The following is a 17,638-nucleotide window of genomic DNA, read 5'->3' as shown; positions in this document are numbered from 1 at the left end:
CGGCTCGCGATACGAGATACTTCACGGGGCGGGAGGTTCGCGACGTGTCGAAATGGCGCCGAAGAAACCCGGTGCAACCGCCTCCTCGCAGATTAGAGCACGCGGTATCTGCGGTGCGCGACAGCAACCGCCACCTGACTTGGCTTGGCCGGCGAGGGCTGGCGGATCGGATTGCACCACATTCGAATCGGTGTCGGGGTGGTTTTGGAGTGGCGCTCATTTTTTCTTTTTGCCGCTGGGAGAACCACAGACCAACAGCAGCAGAACGACCACCGCACACTACAGCGTTTCCTTCTAGCTACAGCTCTGATCGGCAAAAAGAGTGTTGCGAGGGGGTATCTTTTTCCAATCAATTCCCTCACATTGTCCATCGCGCCCCCCCCCTCCGACCGCGAGATGATCTTGAGGAGCGGCGCGGATCGCCGGCAAAATACAGAAGCCCACCAAATGCAACAGCGCACGCAACGCGCCCGCCACAAGGACCGTCGTTTCAGGCGGCAGAGGCAGAGTGAAAAAATCGATGGCTCGGCGGCTACCACCACACATCGGCATCGGGTAGTGGTAAACGCTGAGCGTCGCTAAAGTTTTTCCGCTCCCCGCTTTCGTCCGCCGTCCTTTTTTTTTTGCTTCGTTTTGGCCAACAATCCGGTTTTTAAACGGTTCATTAGGTGTTAGGAATGTCGTCTGCGGTCCGTCGCGACCAGAATTCGACTCGAAAAGCGACACCGACCTTTATCGTACTGCTCCCGCAGATTGCGGCGCGTATCATTAAACGCTCCGGGCGCTATCCGGGAAGGACATCTATAAATATACGAACCAGCGCACCGCAATCGATCCGCAGTTCTGGGATCGCTCCGTAAGGCATCACGCAACCGGGGGCCGCTGTGAAATTACCATAAGTACCCAATAATTGCAGCTGCAACGTGTTTTTTTTTCGAACTTCAAAAGAAAATGATTTTTTTTGCTGGTCACCGACAGCGGATTCGATACGCGGTCTGGGCGGTGTTTTTTTTTTCTACCAAAGTGGCCACACTCTGTACGTTATTATCCAAGAAACGCGCGTATCTTCGCGCTGCAGGTAATCATTATGGCCAGAGTTTGGACGGAGAAGACGAGATCGATCGCCACCGGGGACGAAAGTAAAAAAAATGCACAAATGCAATCCTGTTACGGGGACGCAATCCGTGCCCTGGGGCCGCGGACAGCGCACGCGAAAAATAAGAAGCTGCTCGGAGCGTTGCAGCTGATTGTGGCGAAAGAAAAGGTGGCCCCCCTCACACACCGGATGGCGCATAAAGCAGAGCACCGTGTGCTTCGACAGCTGCACTTTCAGCCACAGCTGATGGCAAGATGCGCGCGGCGCGCGCAAGACTCCTCCAGAGGCCACCACCGCCGCCGGATGTCGGGTTTCACAATCCCATCCCTTGCGTCCTCTTTCCTGCCAGAACGGATGTGAGAAGGAGCCGCCGAACCCGAGGCGGTGGTTTGCACTTTTTGGCAAATGAGCTACTTCCTGTGCTCCGGGCGACTGGATCACGGTTGTCACTGACGGGGGCAGCCGCGGAGAAAGAGAATAATCTGTCCGTCGAATGCGGACACAATCGCTTCAAGGGGTTTCCGCGTCGAAACGATCGTCGTCCTTTTGGGTATGATTTATGCGAAGAAAGTTGCCAATGAGATATGCTTCCTGCTCGAAGGAGCAACACCGTGCACGGCGGCCGGGCGCAGCGGGTCAATGGCTTATGTAAATACTGAAAACCCTCCCCGATTGAGGCTGACCGCTCGGTGATGGCCTCTTCATTGTGCGCACCTGTTGCGGCGGCGAGGCAAATTATGCGCTCTGCGGTGCACCTTCCCGACGGCGCGTACGTAGACCACCGAAAATCTGCTACACCATCTGTCCCGCGGCTGGAGCGAATGGACTCCAGAGAAGAACCGCCGGACGGGCAGCGAGGGAAAGAAGAAAAAAAAGGTCAGGTCAAATCCGACCCGCCAGAAGGAAGAGATGCAAAACCACGAGGAACACGACGGAGCGGCAAGAAAAGTGGATCTGGATCTGGACTCGTAGCATTAATATTTTCCCTGGCCACCCTCCCTGGACACGGGGAAAATTAAAAGAAAATATCCTCCCAATCCGCCGCTTTCGCACCGCTGCCTCGCACAATCCTCTTATCATGCAAATTTCGGGAGATAATCCGATTTGAAGCAGCACCCACTCCGTCATCATCGTAGGTGGTGAGCTGCTGGCTCCATTTATTCTCCTCGCACTTCGCCGCCGCCGTGGTGGCGTTTGCGGTGGTGGCAGTGTTTTAAGTTTTAAGTAAAATATATGGCCATACCTTTTTCTCCGGCGAGCACCGCACGGCAGCACCGGAACACGGTTCAGATTTCGGTGGCCGCGACGGTGGTAGCGGAGATATTTTTAATGAAAACAAACCGACGGGGCCTGTGCCGCAGGGCCGACGGAAAAGTCTAAAAGCAGCGTGGGGAAAGGTCCGATTGGCGCGCGGCGTGCACAGCGCCAGCATAAATATTTACGCCCCAGCGAACAACGTAAATAAAATCAAGTTTTATAAACAGTTACTAGTTATCTCGCTCAAGATGAGACTTTCTTTACGCCTAACTGCAGGGCCCCGATTCGTTTTTTTGTGGTTTTCGTTCGCTTTTCTATCACCAATAGCGTATTGAATCGGAAAAAGAAGATGTCCCCTTTGAAGACATCCACCTTACACGGAACCACGGACGAAATTCCACAACCAAGCGAGAAGTCGAATAGGGGCCCCGCCATCGCTGCGAGATGAAGATGCGGCGCGGTCCTGTGGAATTCGAACGATGGGAAAAACGCAAACCACAGCCCGCTCTCGACACAGACACACACAAACAGTGGACAATGAACACAAACATGGAGGGCCCCGGAGAGTGGCCGATAGTAACGGCTCTTGAACTGGTGGCGGCTCGCGCATGGAGAGGCCGCGGTCGTCGTCGTCGGCTGGCGATCATATGTGAGGATCACGCAACAAACGAGACAGAAGGTGGCCACAAGAGAGAGGGGACCGAGGGAGATAAGTCGAACCGGCCAGGCAAAACGATCGGAGGAAGATCGACCGAGAAGATGAAGCGGGGAAAAATCTCACGTTACCCATATTTTTCTCACGATCAAAAATCAAACACTCGCCTCCTCCGCGCCCGAGAGGTTCGGTGGCGGGCAGGGACCCAAGAAGGCAACATACGCGACGCAACGGCGGCAGAGGCGCGCACTAATATGGCGGAGGGCCCATCATGACCATAAAAACGCGGAGAGAACAAAACGTATAAAATGCTACAGAGGCGAGAGGCGAACGTTGCCTCGGGCCACAGGGTTCGTCGGCGGCGTATGATCACGGGATCGGCGGGATGCGTTCCCAGGTCCGTGGTTGTGTGGTGGCCTGCCTCTTCGCCGCACACACATGCGGTGGTGGTGTTGGTGATGGAACAGCAGCAGCAGCCCCGCCGCCGCCGCCGTGAACCCCGATAACCCGCGTGTAAGCAGCGCGGTGCGCGCATCATCTTCTTCTCACGGACACCACAGGCCAACAGAGTAGAACCCCGAAAAGGGCAAAACTCTCGACGGCCACGACGACGATCGAAGAGGGTACACACCACTCAACGCGTAAATCAAAGAAGAGGTAGAAAAAGGATCATCCGAACGCAAACGGGCGCAAAGGGCGAATCGGCGACGAGAGACCCGAGAAAGAGAGGACGCACCGGTAAACTTTTAAAATAATAAATTATATTTGCACCCCTCCTGTGGATCATCACCCAGCAGAGCGGCCCTGTTCCGCGCGTCGTCGTGGAACTTCGGTCGTTGTGTGAATTTAAAAATATGTCTTACACCTCTCTCGCTGCAAGACACAGCGAAAGGGAGCATCCACGCGAGACCTGGACCCCGGCAGCTTCTTTTCGTACCATATGGTTTCAGCGAAAATCTAACCTTTTACCGTGTTTACCTTTTCCTCTGCCCATGGTCGCGTCTGTCAAAAAGAGTTGTCAGTTTAGCATCGTCCTCGATTGCCTGCAGCATCGATCAAGTACTCATAGATAAGTTAACATTGTTGAATGGAAGCCACCAAAAAGGATGGCGTCTGCGCAGGCAACGTTACGAAAGTTGAAGCATCTTTCCATAATGGCGACACTGGCCGCCGGCCTCTGGGGGGACAACAGGAAGCCCCGAACCAGCATTTAAAAGGGGAGCGCACTTTCACGGCCGACCGACGCGAATCGGGAAGCGAAAGCGACGGAAGCTGATTTGGAACATCCTGTAATTTCGGGCCAGGCTGCCCAGAAATTAGCTCCAGACTCCGGGCGAGGCGACCGAGGGGTAAGTCATTACTTGTCACACAGCCGCCGTTCTAGAGGGAACCGGGCACCGGGTCTGTTGCATGTCTGCAGTCGGTGCGAAGAAATGTCTTCACGGTATCGTTGCATTGCTTTGCCGAAGGCAACATAACCCGGCGGCGGCGGTGCCGTTTCCTGTCGCCCGGGCCGCGTTCTGTCGTTTCCACCGGAAGTGTGGCCGGTGGCTACCACGGGGATCGATTATGATGGGATCGTCGTGATCACTGTGATTCCCGGGGTACGTAATGACATGATGGCGCGTTTGTAATTTACCTCAAAAAACATGGAATGCTGCTGCGGCGGCGTGCAGCGGGGCAGCGCTACGCGAACGTACCTTCCTGCCTTTCGCCACCATCGAGACACAAACCGGCACACGTAATGTATGTGAGAAGTTGTCTCCGAAACGGAAACGAAACCGATTTCGATCGATACGCGTCGAGCCTTTTTCTCTCGGCACACATCATGATGGGGCGATCGCCCTGCAATCTTATCGTTTCCCTTCATCGTTTCATTTCGATCATTCCCAAAAACTATGATTACATCCCTCGGCGCTGCTCGCCGTGCCACGTCCTGTATCATTAATATAATTTATGGCATCTTTCAGTGCGCCCTTGCTGCTGCTGCTCTCTGGTCCTTGGGTCGACGAAAAAAGGTATCGTCGTCCCCACAGACACACATACACGCAAGGGGTTTCGAATGATCGTTGCTTGATTGATTGGCATGATGGGTCGTCTGGTAAATCCTGGAACTTTGAAATTTTGGCCACAAAAGGGCTGCTTCACTATATTCGATTGCAAAAAAGATGGCTGACTACGGCAAGGATGAAACCCCAGTCGGTGCGTATTCGGAGTGTGGTATCTTCAGTTGCCAGCGGCAGCGATGATGATCAGCAATTCCTTAGTCGATGCCGAATGCGTGTAAAGCCCTTGACCAGCGGCACCGCGCAGCAATAAGTTCCCACGGAATTCCTAGACACACCACAGGGCCCACAGAGAGGCAACTCACGGCTCGGTAACCTAGGTCAAGGGTCTTTTGCTGTTTTCCTAGGCACATGGCATTGAATGGTGGTGACCGACACCGCAGAGGAAGCAGGTTAAGCGTGAGCGCAGCGACGGCCTCGCCACGAAAATGCTTCCTTGTTCCACGCGCTCTTGGCCTGGGAGTCGCGCTTAAAGGGAAGTCGAAGATGATTCCCTCATTTGTTTGTTGTCTTTATTAGCCCCGCTGATGAGCACAGCGTTTAGTTGTGACTACAGCGAGCCAAAAACACTCCCAAGGTCCGAGCAGCGAAACAGACGCACCGTGGATAAACGGGCTGATGAATCGTGCGTCAGAGTAACACCATCAAGGCGCAATCCCAGCCCCAAGAGATTACTGCGTGTGCGAACGGCTTTAAGCTTTTCTCGAGATGGACGATTCCTTCATGGGGATCACAGTTTTCCGCAACCATCAATCACCGGCATTTTTATGGACATTCTGCGAGAAGTGGTGGGAAGAATGGTTGACAGAGACGACTCTTCGAAGCTGCTGCGTCGTTGTGCCCACCGTCTTGTCCTACTCCTCCCTCTGTCGATTCTTCCAAGGTCCGAGTCACCATCAACGCGCCATTTCAATGCGTTTGGTTGTGGTGCCTTCAAACGATCGAACGATCCGTGCCCGGGAAGCGATCTTCTCGCGAAGAAGGAATGGGAAGAATGGACACCGAGAGATCGAGACCCAACAGCGGTTCCCTAGCCCTTGTGCGTGAGTGTGTGGAACTTAGACAGCGAGAGTCTGGGAACTTGGTCTGTTGCTTCGCTGCTATCAACCCGATGTTGTGCGCTGTTGAACATTGTGCTTCTTCTGCTTCTTCAGAACAAGCACCCAAGAGTGGTCTTCGGGGGCTCGGTCGGATCAACTTTCCGTTGCAGGGCGTACGGAGGTGGTTAATGTGGCGGAGGAGCCACTCACTTCCCCAGACGGGGCAGAACACAGACGCGGCCGAGTGGCGAGGGACTGCATGGAAATCCCATAAACACGCGGCGGACTGCCCCTTAACACACCTTAACCTCAACGATTCGGAGCAGTGCGGCCAAAGTCCGAGAAAGAGCGAGGAAACCAGAAAAGCGATAAAAGAAACAATTTCAATAGAAACCTAGAAGTCTCCCACAGGCACTGGGTACACTGGCACGATACAACGCGACTGGGAAAGGGCGGCGGCCAGCGAGACGGCAGCGACTTGATCTTGAGAAGGTCGTCGGCTGGGACGATCTCCAGACGACGCTATCCACGGGAGAGAGGACAGGTTGAAGAAGCGAAGAAGACGCCAAGTCCCCTCCCGCTGGGTCCTCCGAAGCAGCAATGATCATCGAAAGCGCGGCAACGAATGTGGCTGGCAAGGGTTCTAAATCTCGGCCGGAGAGTTGTGCAGTCGACGTATTTCACTGATCGCTGAGCCTGTGAGAGGTCTGAAAGGTCACCACGCTGGCCCAAGTTGCCCACCGAGAAGAGGACGAGAGAACGCAAGGAAAATCGTGGAAACACCAATCATGGGACTTTTGTTACTCCAAAACATTCCTCCGGCGCGGTGAGATAATCTGAAGAATGTAGGGAAAAAAGCCACAACCGACCGCCGCCGTCGTACACACATCGAAGACCGCGTCGCTACTGTGTCAAGAGCGATCCCATCGAAAACGGGGTCCCCAACGGTGGAGAGAGTGAGGTCCCAACTATCTGGTGGGAACATCGCTCGATTGTGATCGGAGATTCCGTGTTTTCTCCTCCGCAAGCTCGTTAATAAACGGGTCGTTTATTACAATTTATTAAACAAATTAAATTTCATAGTTCCAGGGAGAGAAGCCGGCCCGGCTTCCTTGGAATATCGAATACAGGTCAAGGAGATGAAATCGCCTACCGTGAGATATTGATACCGGCAGCTTTTCGATGCTGCTGGGAAAAAATTGGAAAGATGCCTTTCAATTATTCTTGGAACAGAAATGGGCCCCCACTGCTACCGAACGGCCACTAGAGACCGTCAAAAACCTCTAATCGCCTTAAGGATCACACTCGCGCCGGCCAAAACCTTGAACGCGCGCGGCTCGTGTAAGGAAGTGGCAACAACGGTAGAGACACAAAACCTTCCAAATCCGGACTCCCTGGACTCCGTCGTCTACCTCTTTCCCGGAGACCGGCGGAGCGTGGGATTATTTGAAGAAGGCGTGAGAACGCGCCCGGCGATCGGGACCTTTTTTCTCTTCCTATTTCTTCGACTCCACCAACAGGCGCATAAGCAGCGGCCGCGGCAAGCAAGCAAAACCGGTAAAATTCGAAGCCAGAAAAGTGTCGGTGGCAGGATTGAGGTGTTTCGGAGTACGAAGTCTCCACTTTGCCAGCCACAGCACAGGCGTGCGCACCTGGTGGGCCTCTATCGGCTCATCTTCGATGGGTCCTGTGACGGAACAGCGCGCGACTCCGCCGCGCCGTGCGCTGACAGCACATTCAGCAATAGTTAGGGGAGCCACGCGGTCCCTTGACTTCCTCCCTTGATCCGCAGACAAGAAACTGCACATCGTCGAATGCGTCGGTGGTGGTGGCTGTGGTCCCCCAAGGGGCGATTGTTGCCGAGACCTCGGGAGGCACATATGTGAAACCGAAAGTCACGACCCAACGCGAGAAGCAGAAGAAGTGACGAAATAACGACCCACGAATGGACAGCCATTTTTTTTTCATCGCGAGCGCGAGTGAGAGAGATGGTAAACGAAGTTAAAAAACCCATCCAAAAAGAACGTGTTCTTAATTAGGCCTCCCCACATTCTGGAGGCGCGAGAGAGAACTCGCCCCGTCGCCCACCGAAAGGCGAGGCGGTGGGAATCACCACAAACGGTTCTTAGATCTTCACAAAGAGACACGGCGGCGGAGACGAAAAAAAGGACTGCTTGCCGTAGGATGTGATCGTGGGAGTTTCGAAAAATACAATTCTGCAGATTGATCGACGCGCGAACGGGTCGAGCGGGCGGGCTGGCGGCCTGGGCTAACCAAGCAAATTAAGAAGGAAACAAAATCCACGCGGCTCGGTCGGCTCCGTCGATTCGATAGGGGACGGCTCTCTGTTCTTGTGTCAAAAGCTTCCCACGCAGTACAGCCAGCCAAAAAAGGGCCACACAATGTTGCCTCTCGTCGGTTCCGTGTCTTCCTTCGGGTCCGTCGAGACAGGATCAAAGGCTAAGGATTGTGTTGTTGCAGACACGTACGTTGTTCATCACGCAGCAGCTCATTACGATGATGATGGTGATCGGTCGGCGGGGAATTTCGGAGAAACAATATTTTGGTTGTTCGCACGAAGTGGCCCGGTAAGTGGGGACATATGTGTGTGGAACCTCTAAAGTGGAATTAAGACGCATTTCCGACCGACATGGATTGTTGTTGACCTTCAGAATTCTAGCCGCCTCCAGTTGGGCAAAAATAAAGCTCGAAAACTAAACATTTAATTTGCATTAAGACCAATTAAAATAATCTTATCGCACCAGCTTTGCGCTGATAACTCGCAGCGAAACTGCCAACGCCGTCATTTCTCGGCTTCCAGAGACACTCCCCAAACAAACATTCAATCAACATTCAATCGAACCTCAATACGTGTATTGCGGGGTCTGCATCATAGACACTCTTGTCCGACCGATTATGACAAGCGATCGATTAACGGCCTCCCTATCAGCGGCACCGACCGACTAGGCATCGTATTGCTAAGTAGCAACAAACATGGGAAAATGACTGGAACACTATTATCGTTTAACGAACCCCGTTTCCTGGGCCATAATCGCTCGAACGAACCCACTGCGCAGGACGCTAATGGACAGGATGCAAAACGCCACCAGCCCCTAATAGGGATCGCCATCAGCACACAGCATCCGATGGCACAAAACAATATTGTAATGAAATATGAACTACCGGGGGGCATTGCTAACCCGTAATTGCTACACGCAAAACGGTAGCCGGCGTGGTGGTGCATCACGGACTGCAGCAGCCATGCGGCAGGTTGCCTTTAGTCGCCGTGTTTGCCAGCTTAGCGCTGATGACCAATAGGCGGGAGATGATTGAGCCCCATAATGGTATTCTTTGTGATGCCGAGCGACTCTTTTGTTGTGTGTTGTTGAAACAATGCCGTACCGGTTTTGAAGAGGAGAGCCCCGGCCATTTTAATGATGCCAATGTATTCCGCCGTGGGTTGAATGACATGGAGCCGGTTTAGTAGCAAAGAAACACACTGATGTGACTCACTTATCTCTCTCCGTTTGCGATTGCGTTTAGATACGATCTCCAGATGGGTTTGTTGGCAACGCACGCTCCGCCGCCCGGGGATTAATTTTGAAAACATTAGGAAACGCCTTTGGCGACGCGGGAGGTTGATCGTAACGGTTGCCTCGGTTAGCGTCTATAAAGTTTAACTGTACTCAGCGCGCGCACGTGGCATATCTCGTCTTTGAGGCATTCCACAACAGTACAGGAGTGTAGGCAGCGAACGAAGCGAAACGCTTCTATTGTTTTCGATTGGGCGCCCCAGCGCGGACAAAGCTAATTTGTTGTAATGGCACTAATAACCGTAAGATCCGTTCTCCCATTCTGACCATCGTTAAAAGCTACTTACTGAATGGAACGCCTCCGCAGGACAACATCCATCTGTAAAGAAAGAATAAAGCGGATGCGGAAGTGGATTAGTACCGAGTGTCACAGACGGTTCGTTGTGTGTGCGGAAAGGCGAAACGATACCAACAATGAATGGGGTTGTTTGGGATGAACACATTGTTGTAGCTTTTGCACCGGGGTAGTGAAACTTTGTTCGCTTCAAGCGACTTAATTTATTCATGTTTCACAGATCAGTAGTAGGCATTGGCGGCAAATACGACTCTGAGGTGGGGATAGTGTTTAATCCCATTTCTTTGATACGACGCACTGGATAAATGCACTCAGAATAAATCCAGTCCTCGAGTTGTGGCCACCGAACCGAACTAAGTAAGTATGGGTGAGGTGCATTCAACGGAAGTTGGAAAGTAAACACTTTCGAAGGCAACGACGTAGACTGTAGCTGCGGACAATGGAACCACGGCCCCTTGGCGACAGGCAGGCACCTAGAGGAGGAGCTGGCATAAGCAAATACGCCCATCCAAGGTTTAGAACTTTGTGTCGCATCGTAATCAGCTTGAGAGGGAAATGGCAAAAAACTGGTCACTCTCCAAAACCGAAAAAGCTGTGACTCGCTGGGGGATTCAGAATAAGTCGCTCCAAAGCGGTGGAGCTTCTTTTCATGAGCTTAAAAATGTGCACATACAACACACCATTAAAGAACCAGCGTCCCGGGGCCCGGCCGGGGCACCCCATCTCAGCCACGAGCCTCGAGGAAGCGGCCAGAGGCAGATCAGGGCCGGCGATAGAAATTCTGCAGCGAGAGTGAAATTTTACATCCTCCACGAACCGGGACGAGAAAAGGCACAGCTCAGCACAGCAAAGGCACAGCCTCCTCCTGCGACTATAAAGAGCACTCCCCGGAGAGCAGGAGAAGGGCACCGTTGCACCGCGGGACGAAGGCAGGCATCCACCCGGGCGAAAAAGTACAAAATCAGCTTCTCGGGATTGAAACAATTTATTCGAAAAATTGAATGGCGAACGGTCCGGGCAAGGATGCGGTGCGGTGCGGTGCGGTGCACGGCCAGGGGCCGGTTCGTTCGTCCTTGTTCGAGCACAGCGGCAAGGATGAAAGCGCAGTCACCGTAGGACGGACGGACACGGTGAAGAAGTTTTGAAAGACAGGATCAGTATCTAAATACCGAACCGGAGCGTAGCGGAAAAAAAGGAAGCGGTGTGTGTGCCGGAATCAGCTTTGAAAACTTCAATCGCATTCATTGAAGCCGCTTTTTTTCGAAAATGTGCATAGTTTGTGTTTCATCCTTCTCTTTGCCGTAATGAAAACTACAACAGTGCGCACTTTTGCTTTTTCCGGCTCCGCTCCGGTCCAAGCCTTTGGCCGTGTAAGAGTTACCGCAACGCGCTCCAAAGGGATGCGCTCGGCGGGAACTCTTCAACTAAAAAAAAAAGAACAAGCAAAAGCGTTGTGGGTTTTCTAAAACGATTCACCAATCAGCGGGAAACTCCCGATCGCGATCGTATCTAAATTGGCAACGGAATCTAATTTTAAAATGCGGAATCTCGTTCCGTTCCGAAACGGGGAGAGCGTGCGCGGCCGAGCGAGCACACACAAATCAATTTTACTATCGTAGGGTTTTAATCGTGCTGGCTGCTGCCGATTTTCAGTGCTCCGCTCCAACGGCGGACTAACACCGGAAATGAGTTTTCTGTTTTTTCATTGGCCATGCCCATCGCAAAGGGAAACCAGAAAAAGCGACACACACAGCAACAGAGATTCCGATGGATCATCCCTGGGTTCTGTGGTGGTGGTGATGCTGTTCCTGTGTCCGTGTCCTAGATATCAGGAAGAATGAGTCCTGGAATGAAAGAGACTGAGAGGCCCAAGGATGCAGCAGAGCACGGAAAAGCCGCACCGCGCCGCGCCGAGTGGCCCGGATATGCATCAAACGTTCCATTGGCAGGGCGATGCACAAAATGGAGGATGGAAAAGATCGCTTGCTGGTGGACACGGTGGCCGCCATCGTAAAATCGATCGCGCCCTGTTTTTGCTGGGACACTCTTACCAAATCAACCCCATAAATATTCAGGCTCCCCATCAAGCGCGACAAACGAGATTAAAACATTTCTTCAGCCCCATAAACTTTCCCGGGCCGTGCAGCGGAGTGATTACAAAATTACAACGGCCCAATTAAGAGAAAAGGGCCGGTTGTTTCTCTTATCGGCTCCACCGAAGGACCACCACCACAGCCCAGGGGCGGCCACATTATCTCCCACTTTCTGATGAAACGGCAGCCCCATTTCGTGTTCCTTCGGAGGCAGGAAAAAAACAACAACACCACCACTGTGTGGCCACTTCGTGGTCGAAAAAACTAAATGAAATGCTGCTTATTGATTGTTCGCGCCGCGCGCAGTAAATACCACGGTATGCTCTCTGGCCGACGGCCCACAAGACAGTCGCCCATTTTCTGTTGATGGGGTCGACTCGAAGACGGAGCAATCCGCTGCAGCAGCTGCCCTGGTAAAGGGCCCCCGTACGTCGGGCCGTGCGAGAGAGACAGCGCAAACACACGGAATGTAATAAAAGCACTTTTCCATTGTGCCAAAAATCTTCGGAGCATAAAAAGCTGGCTTCTCGCGGCGTAACTGGCGTGAAAGAACCGTGCCACACATGCGTGAAACTCACGCGTATTGGGGGCCCGTAGGCTCACCAACGGGAGGCAAAAAACTGAAGACATTCGAGGGGCGACTGTAAAGTAAAAGTCGAAAACAATGAGACCTCCGGGAGCCCTACAACCGGCTAACTGGAGATACGGAGCCATTGGCGGATGGGAGTATAGTTGTGGCCACCGATGTGGTCCTCTTGTTTTCAAACCGAAAATTCTCCACTCCATGAGAGGATGCTACTTTCGCGAAACTTTCGATTTTTCGCAAAAGAAAATCATAAAAAACGTTCAGTCAATTCGGCCGCTTCTTGAGCGTCGCCAAGGAGCAGTGCGCGCGATGCAAATGAGTTGTCGGGGTCCAGAAGGGCTTCGCGCACGGCGTTTAATTTCAGTATGCAGTCGTTTCGGGAAGGTAAGGCTGGGTTGTAAATTTGTAATTTAAAATTTACTTCCGTCCGTCGTCGTCGCCGTTCCTCCGAAAAATCGTACCACACAAATCCAGTTATAAAGGCGAGGCGGGCCTCCAGAAAATGATAAAATGAGTCTCTCCTCTTCTGGCGCATTTCGATCGCTGATGGGATATCATCACCCGGGCGCACATGTAGGACGCCTTGTGTGTCTTCTTCGCCTTCCCCACACGGCAGAGCGAGCTTCGTGTTTCTCGAAAGCCCTCCTCAAGCCAGCGGTGCGCCTTCTCCTTTCCGTTACAACCGGAGGGTTCCTCTCGTTTTGCGACCAAGACTCGTTTTGGTTCCCATCGTGGGCAAAGACGGCGCGATGACAATGACGACCACAACGACATCGCATCGGATGAGCCAGACACGAAAGGATACGCACCGCACACGTTACCGCGTAAGCTTTCTAGGCCCTGCGGGTGCTTACAGCGACAGCAGCGGGAACGAAACGAGAACCTCGCCGCTTGATCGGTCGGTTGATGAGGCAGGATGTCGATCGCCGAAGGCATGGGATGCCGAGGACCGAGCAAAAGACACAACCGCACAGGGGGACTACACTGCCGAAAGCTGGCATAAAAAATGCAACGTTCAACTCACGTAGGCCACGAAAGACAGTAAACAGGACCTGCGCATTGGCAGGAGTGGCATAATGTTGAATTGAGAAAAAAGAAGTGCCACCAAGCGGGCTGCTGCTGGCGCTGATGACTCTGCGCATGTAGGACCTTCGGAAACTTTCGATAAACACGTTTGTTTTCTTTTTTTCGCTCGTGTTTCCCATCATTAAACGCGCCTGAAGGGAACTGCCGGTGCCGGTAGCAGCGCCAAGGCGGGCCACAGAAGTGAAGTGGGTTGTTTTTTCACTCACACGTCCCATCGACCAGAGGGAAGATAGTGTTTACCCATTTTCACGAATTGATTACTTTGCATTTCCGGTTTTTAAACTATCCGGTTTGGAGACTGCGTCGTGTCTTTTGGACGACCTTTAAACGTTGTCCGCTACACCGTAGGATTCGGCTGCTCAGATGGCTGTGGGAAAATATTAGACGAAAGGGATGACGGACCGTCTGGAACCCGGGGTTTCAGCTGCCGGCGGATTGCGGTAGAGTTGAAAGGTTGAAACTAAATCTTATCTATCTTCCGCAATGCTTCATTTGCAGCAACTCCAATTGGTGTCACGCAGCTACCACGTGAGTTGCGCACAATCTTCGGGCGGCGGGCCGCGAGACGCACGTTCACCTTGTCGCGAACATAACCTCCAAAAGTGAGCAAAAATCCGATACGCAACGCAATGCGTATCCGTACTCTCCCTCTCTGTCTCTCTTCGCACGTTCGGTCTCTTTTTTCCTCATCATGTTTGCTGCATCTGTGTGTTGATCTGCCAAGCCAAGCATCGTTTTGGAGGTCACCACGGCAACAGTTTGCAGAAGTTGTCAATGTTTTAGATTCCTTTATGATGACATTTGGGGAATGCACTTACCCGTTAGTGCGGAATAATGAGCTCGAACAACTCGTCCGTCGTAGCCAGATTTACCGTGCAGGCGACCTTGGCACCGAATATCTGCACGCTCTCTGCACACGCCTTGACGACCGCTTCGTTGGACAAAATGGAAGCACGATTCCTTTTGAATCCAAGACGAAAGCGACGCTAGCGTTTTAATCTGCTCAAGGCTGACGAAGTGGGGCCGCGCGTCCTCTCTCAGGATTGGTCGATTCGCCTAGCAGCGACGCATTATTGGAAACATTTTGACACTGCGGACGGCTGACGGAGTTTCTTGTGTTTCGTTTGTGATTTTGTTTTCACTACCGTTGCATCATTTCCCGTTTGCCTTGGGAGTTACAGCTAAATTCCTTAACACAGTACTGCAAATACTGACCGGTTGCCGGGGCTCGTAGCAAGGGGTGGCTTCACTCAATCATGATACATTGGTTTAAATTAATGAAAAAACGCACACACTCCGAGAGACGCCGGGAAGATGCGTTGGCAGAATAGCAGCTTTTATCTCACACTCATCCGGTCGCCTCGGTTTCTTGTGCTTCGGCGAAGCTTTGCCAAAAAGGAAAACGCTCGTAGGGCCCAAACACACAGACGCAAACCGCAAAGGGACACACAGGGCTACACATACACTGTTCGGGGCACCACGGGAAAACTGCCGTCGACCACCTAAGGAAAACGAGTACGGGGGACGGTGAGCCGAAAAGACGATAAAGATAGTCTTTGGTAATGCATAGTTTTCTTATTGCACATATTTTCTGCCAAGGACTTTGCTTATCGGGCCGAGGTCGCCTTACAACGCAACGCACCGCACCTTTGCACCAACACTCATACAAACAAGGGCGTTCAACGAAGCTTGATTGGCGCGACTGCCACACCGTCATCCGTTGTCTTCGCCGCCATCGTTGACTTGACCAACACCTTAAGCCTTTTATTCTGGGACGTCGTACTAGCTCTAAAAAACTTTACTTTTCTTCCACCCGAGAAAACACAACAAACCACGGTACGCAACAATGTGCGTCCTTCGTTGTTTCCAAGAAAAAGAAACAAACACCGAAGGAAAATGACGTTTCCGCTGCGAGTGAAGGGTTGTCGCCGTTCGCTTGGCTTCACCGGAATGCGATTGGCAAATGTGTGTTATTGTGAATGGAACATAAAAGTTCCGCACGTACTGCGGTATGTGACGATACGAAGCACAAAAAACACAAGATAACCGTGACAGAATCGAAGGCACAGAGGAGACAACGGGCGCTACGTCAAAGGTGCACAGACACATGCACACGCAACGCGCGAAGAAAAAATAGGAACACGGGGTGCAGATGACGACTTTGATCGAAGCAAAAAAGGGTTCCTTTTCCTCAGAGCTGTGGGCAAGTCCAGCGTCCAGCTGGACATGTGGTCGATCGCCTAGAAGGCTTTGCTGGTGAGGTGCAATTGGGGCCACGGGGTCGGAAAAAATGTGCTTCTGTCCGGGCCTGATGGCGGCGCGATGGCGTATTGCGTTCGACGAGTATCTTCTTCCGTTTCGGTCTCGGCGGTGCCTTTTTCCACTGTCGATTCTCGGGGAACGATTTTTACCTTCGCCTGGCTGAAGGAAGTCGATGGGCTTTTTGGGCTTGTAACTTTTGCTACTCACGCTTAAAACCCGTAACCAAACCTCCGCGGACGCGCTTTCAACGGAACTGGACACACACACCATACACTGAACAAAACCCTGAACACGCAAACAAACAAACTGACCGCCGCGCGATTTCGGCGTTCTCAGCCTCTGTGTTTCTCCTTTCTCTCTATGTTCGAACGAAGCGAAGGTTTCTCACCACTTCTCACCACTCTTGTCAACTCGGTCGCTTGCACACCATTCAACTCTCACCAGCAGATTTGAGGCTTATTCAGTTTCGGGTCCTTTCATAACAACCGAAGGAAACAAATTAAAAACTAAAAAATTAAACAAAAACAATTCCAACACGTTAAATTGACTAAAGTCGTGTTTTGCTTTAGTGTTTGAATACTTAACGCTTCGTTAATTGACAGAGTTGCACACATCCCTAGCCGTGGTTGACAGCGGACGGATTTTGCTCATTTGACGTTTGTGTTTCGGGTCGCCATCGCAGATAAAAATTCGCGCGTCGTGTTGTAAAAATCCGCCGTCTGCCGTTCTCATCATCGCCATCGTTGAGTGAAACCTAGCCCTGTGATTTACTATGTGCAGGACTGTTTTACTACCAAACCACTACCAAATGTGCAACGCATCACCGTGAGTCCATGAGAGAAAACCGACGTCTACGTTGCCGGCTGTTTGTGCCGGTCAACGCAACGAGAGGGCCCTTTGAAAGGTATGCATTTTTTAAAAAGGTACGAAATCTATTGCAAACCAAAGTCACTTCATTCCATGATGCCCATAGTAAAAGGTTTGATTCAAAGTTGAGCCTGGGTGCCCGCACGACCGTTTGGCGTGTGCACCGGTTGTTCCTTGGACGAATGACGAAAACCGCGTTCTGAGAATAAATGACTGCAGGATTGCAAACTGTCGTTTGATAGCGGCCAAAGGGATGGTCATTTATAAATTTACTCTTCGCTTTTCTTTCATTGTAGGTACTGAAACATAATTATCATGGTGGTGGAACCAGTAACTTCCGGTAATACTCTTCACGCTGATTGAACACTAGATTTCATGTCAACTAACAGGGCAGGGCAAATTGAAAACTAAGCGCCATTCGTTTAGTAGTGGTCCTAACCGGAGACCTTTATTACATCTTTTTGAGTAACATTATACCAAGTTTACGGCATTAGGTTTGTTAGTTTGATATTCATAATGTAGTGTAACTCGTCCCGCACAGCGACCGGCATACATTCAGTTCTCTTTATACTCTGTTTTATAGATTAAAAAAGGTCTCTTCGCTGACACTCCGGTCTACCACTAACTACTTAGTGCTGCGTTGGGCCAGCAGAGCACGGATATTACTATGCTTGGTCGGTTATTTTGTTATGGTAAAACCGATGGTAATCTAACGGGGAAACTATGATGTACGAAGGAACCA

Source organism: Anopheles bellator, chromosome 1 (genome assembly GCF_943735745.2).
Source record: "Anopheles bellator chromosome 1, idAnoBellAS_SP24_06.2, whole genome shotgun sequence".
Classification (NCBI taxonomy): Eukaryota; Metazoa; Arthropoda; class Insecta; order Diptera; family Culicidae; genus Anopheles; species Anopheles bellator.
This window is presented reverse-complemented; position numbering follows the sequence as displayed.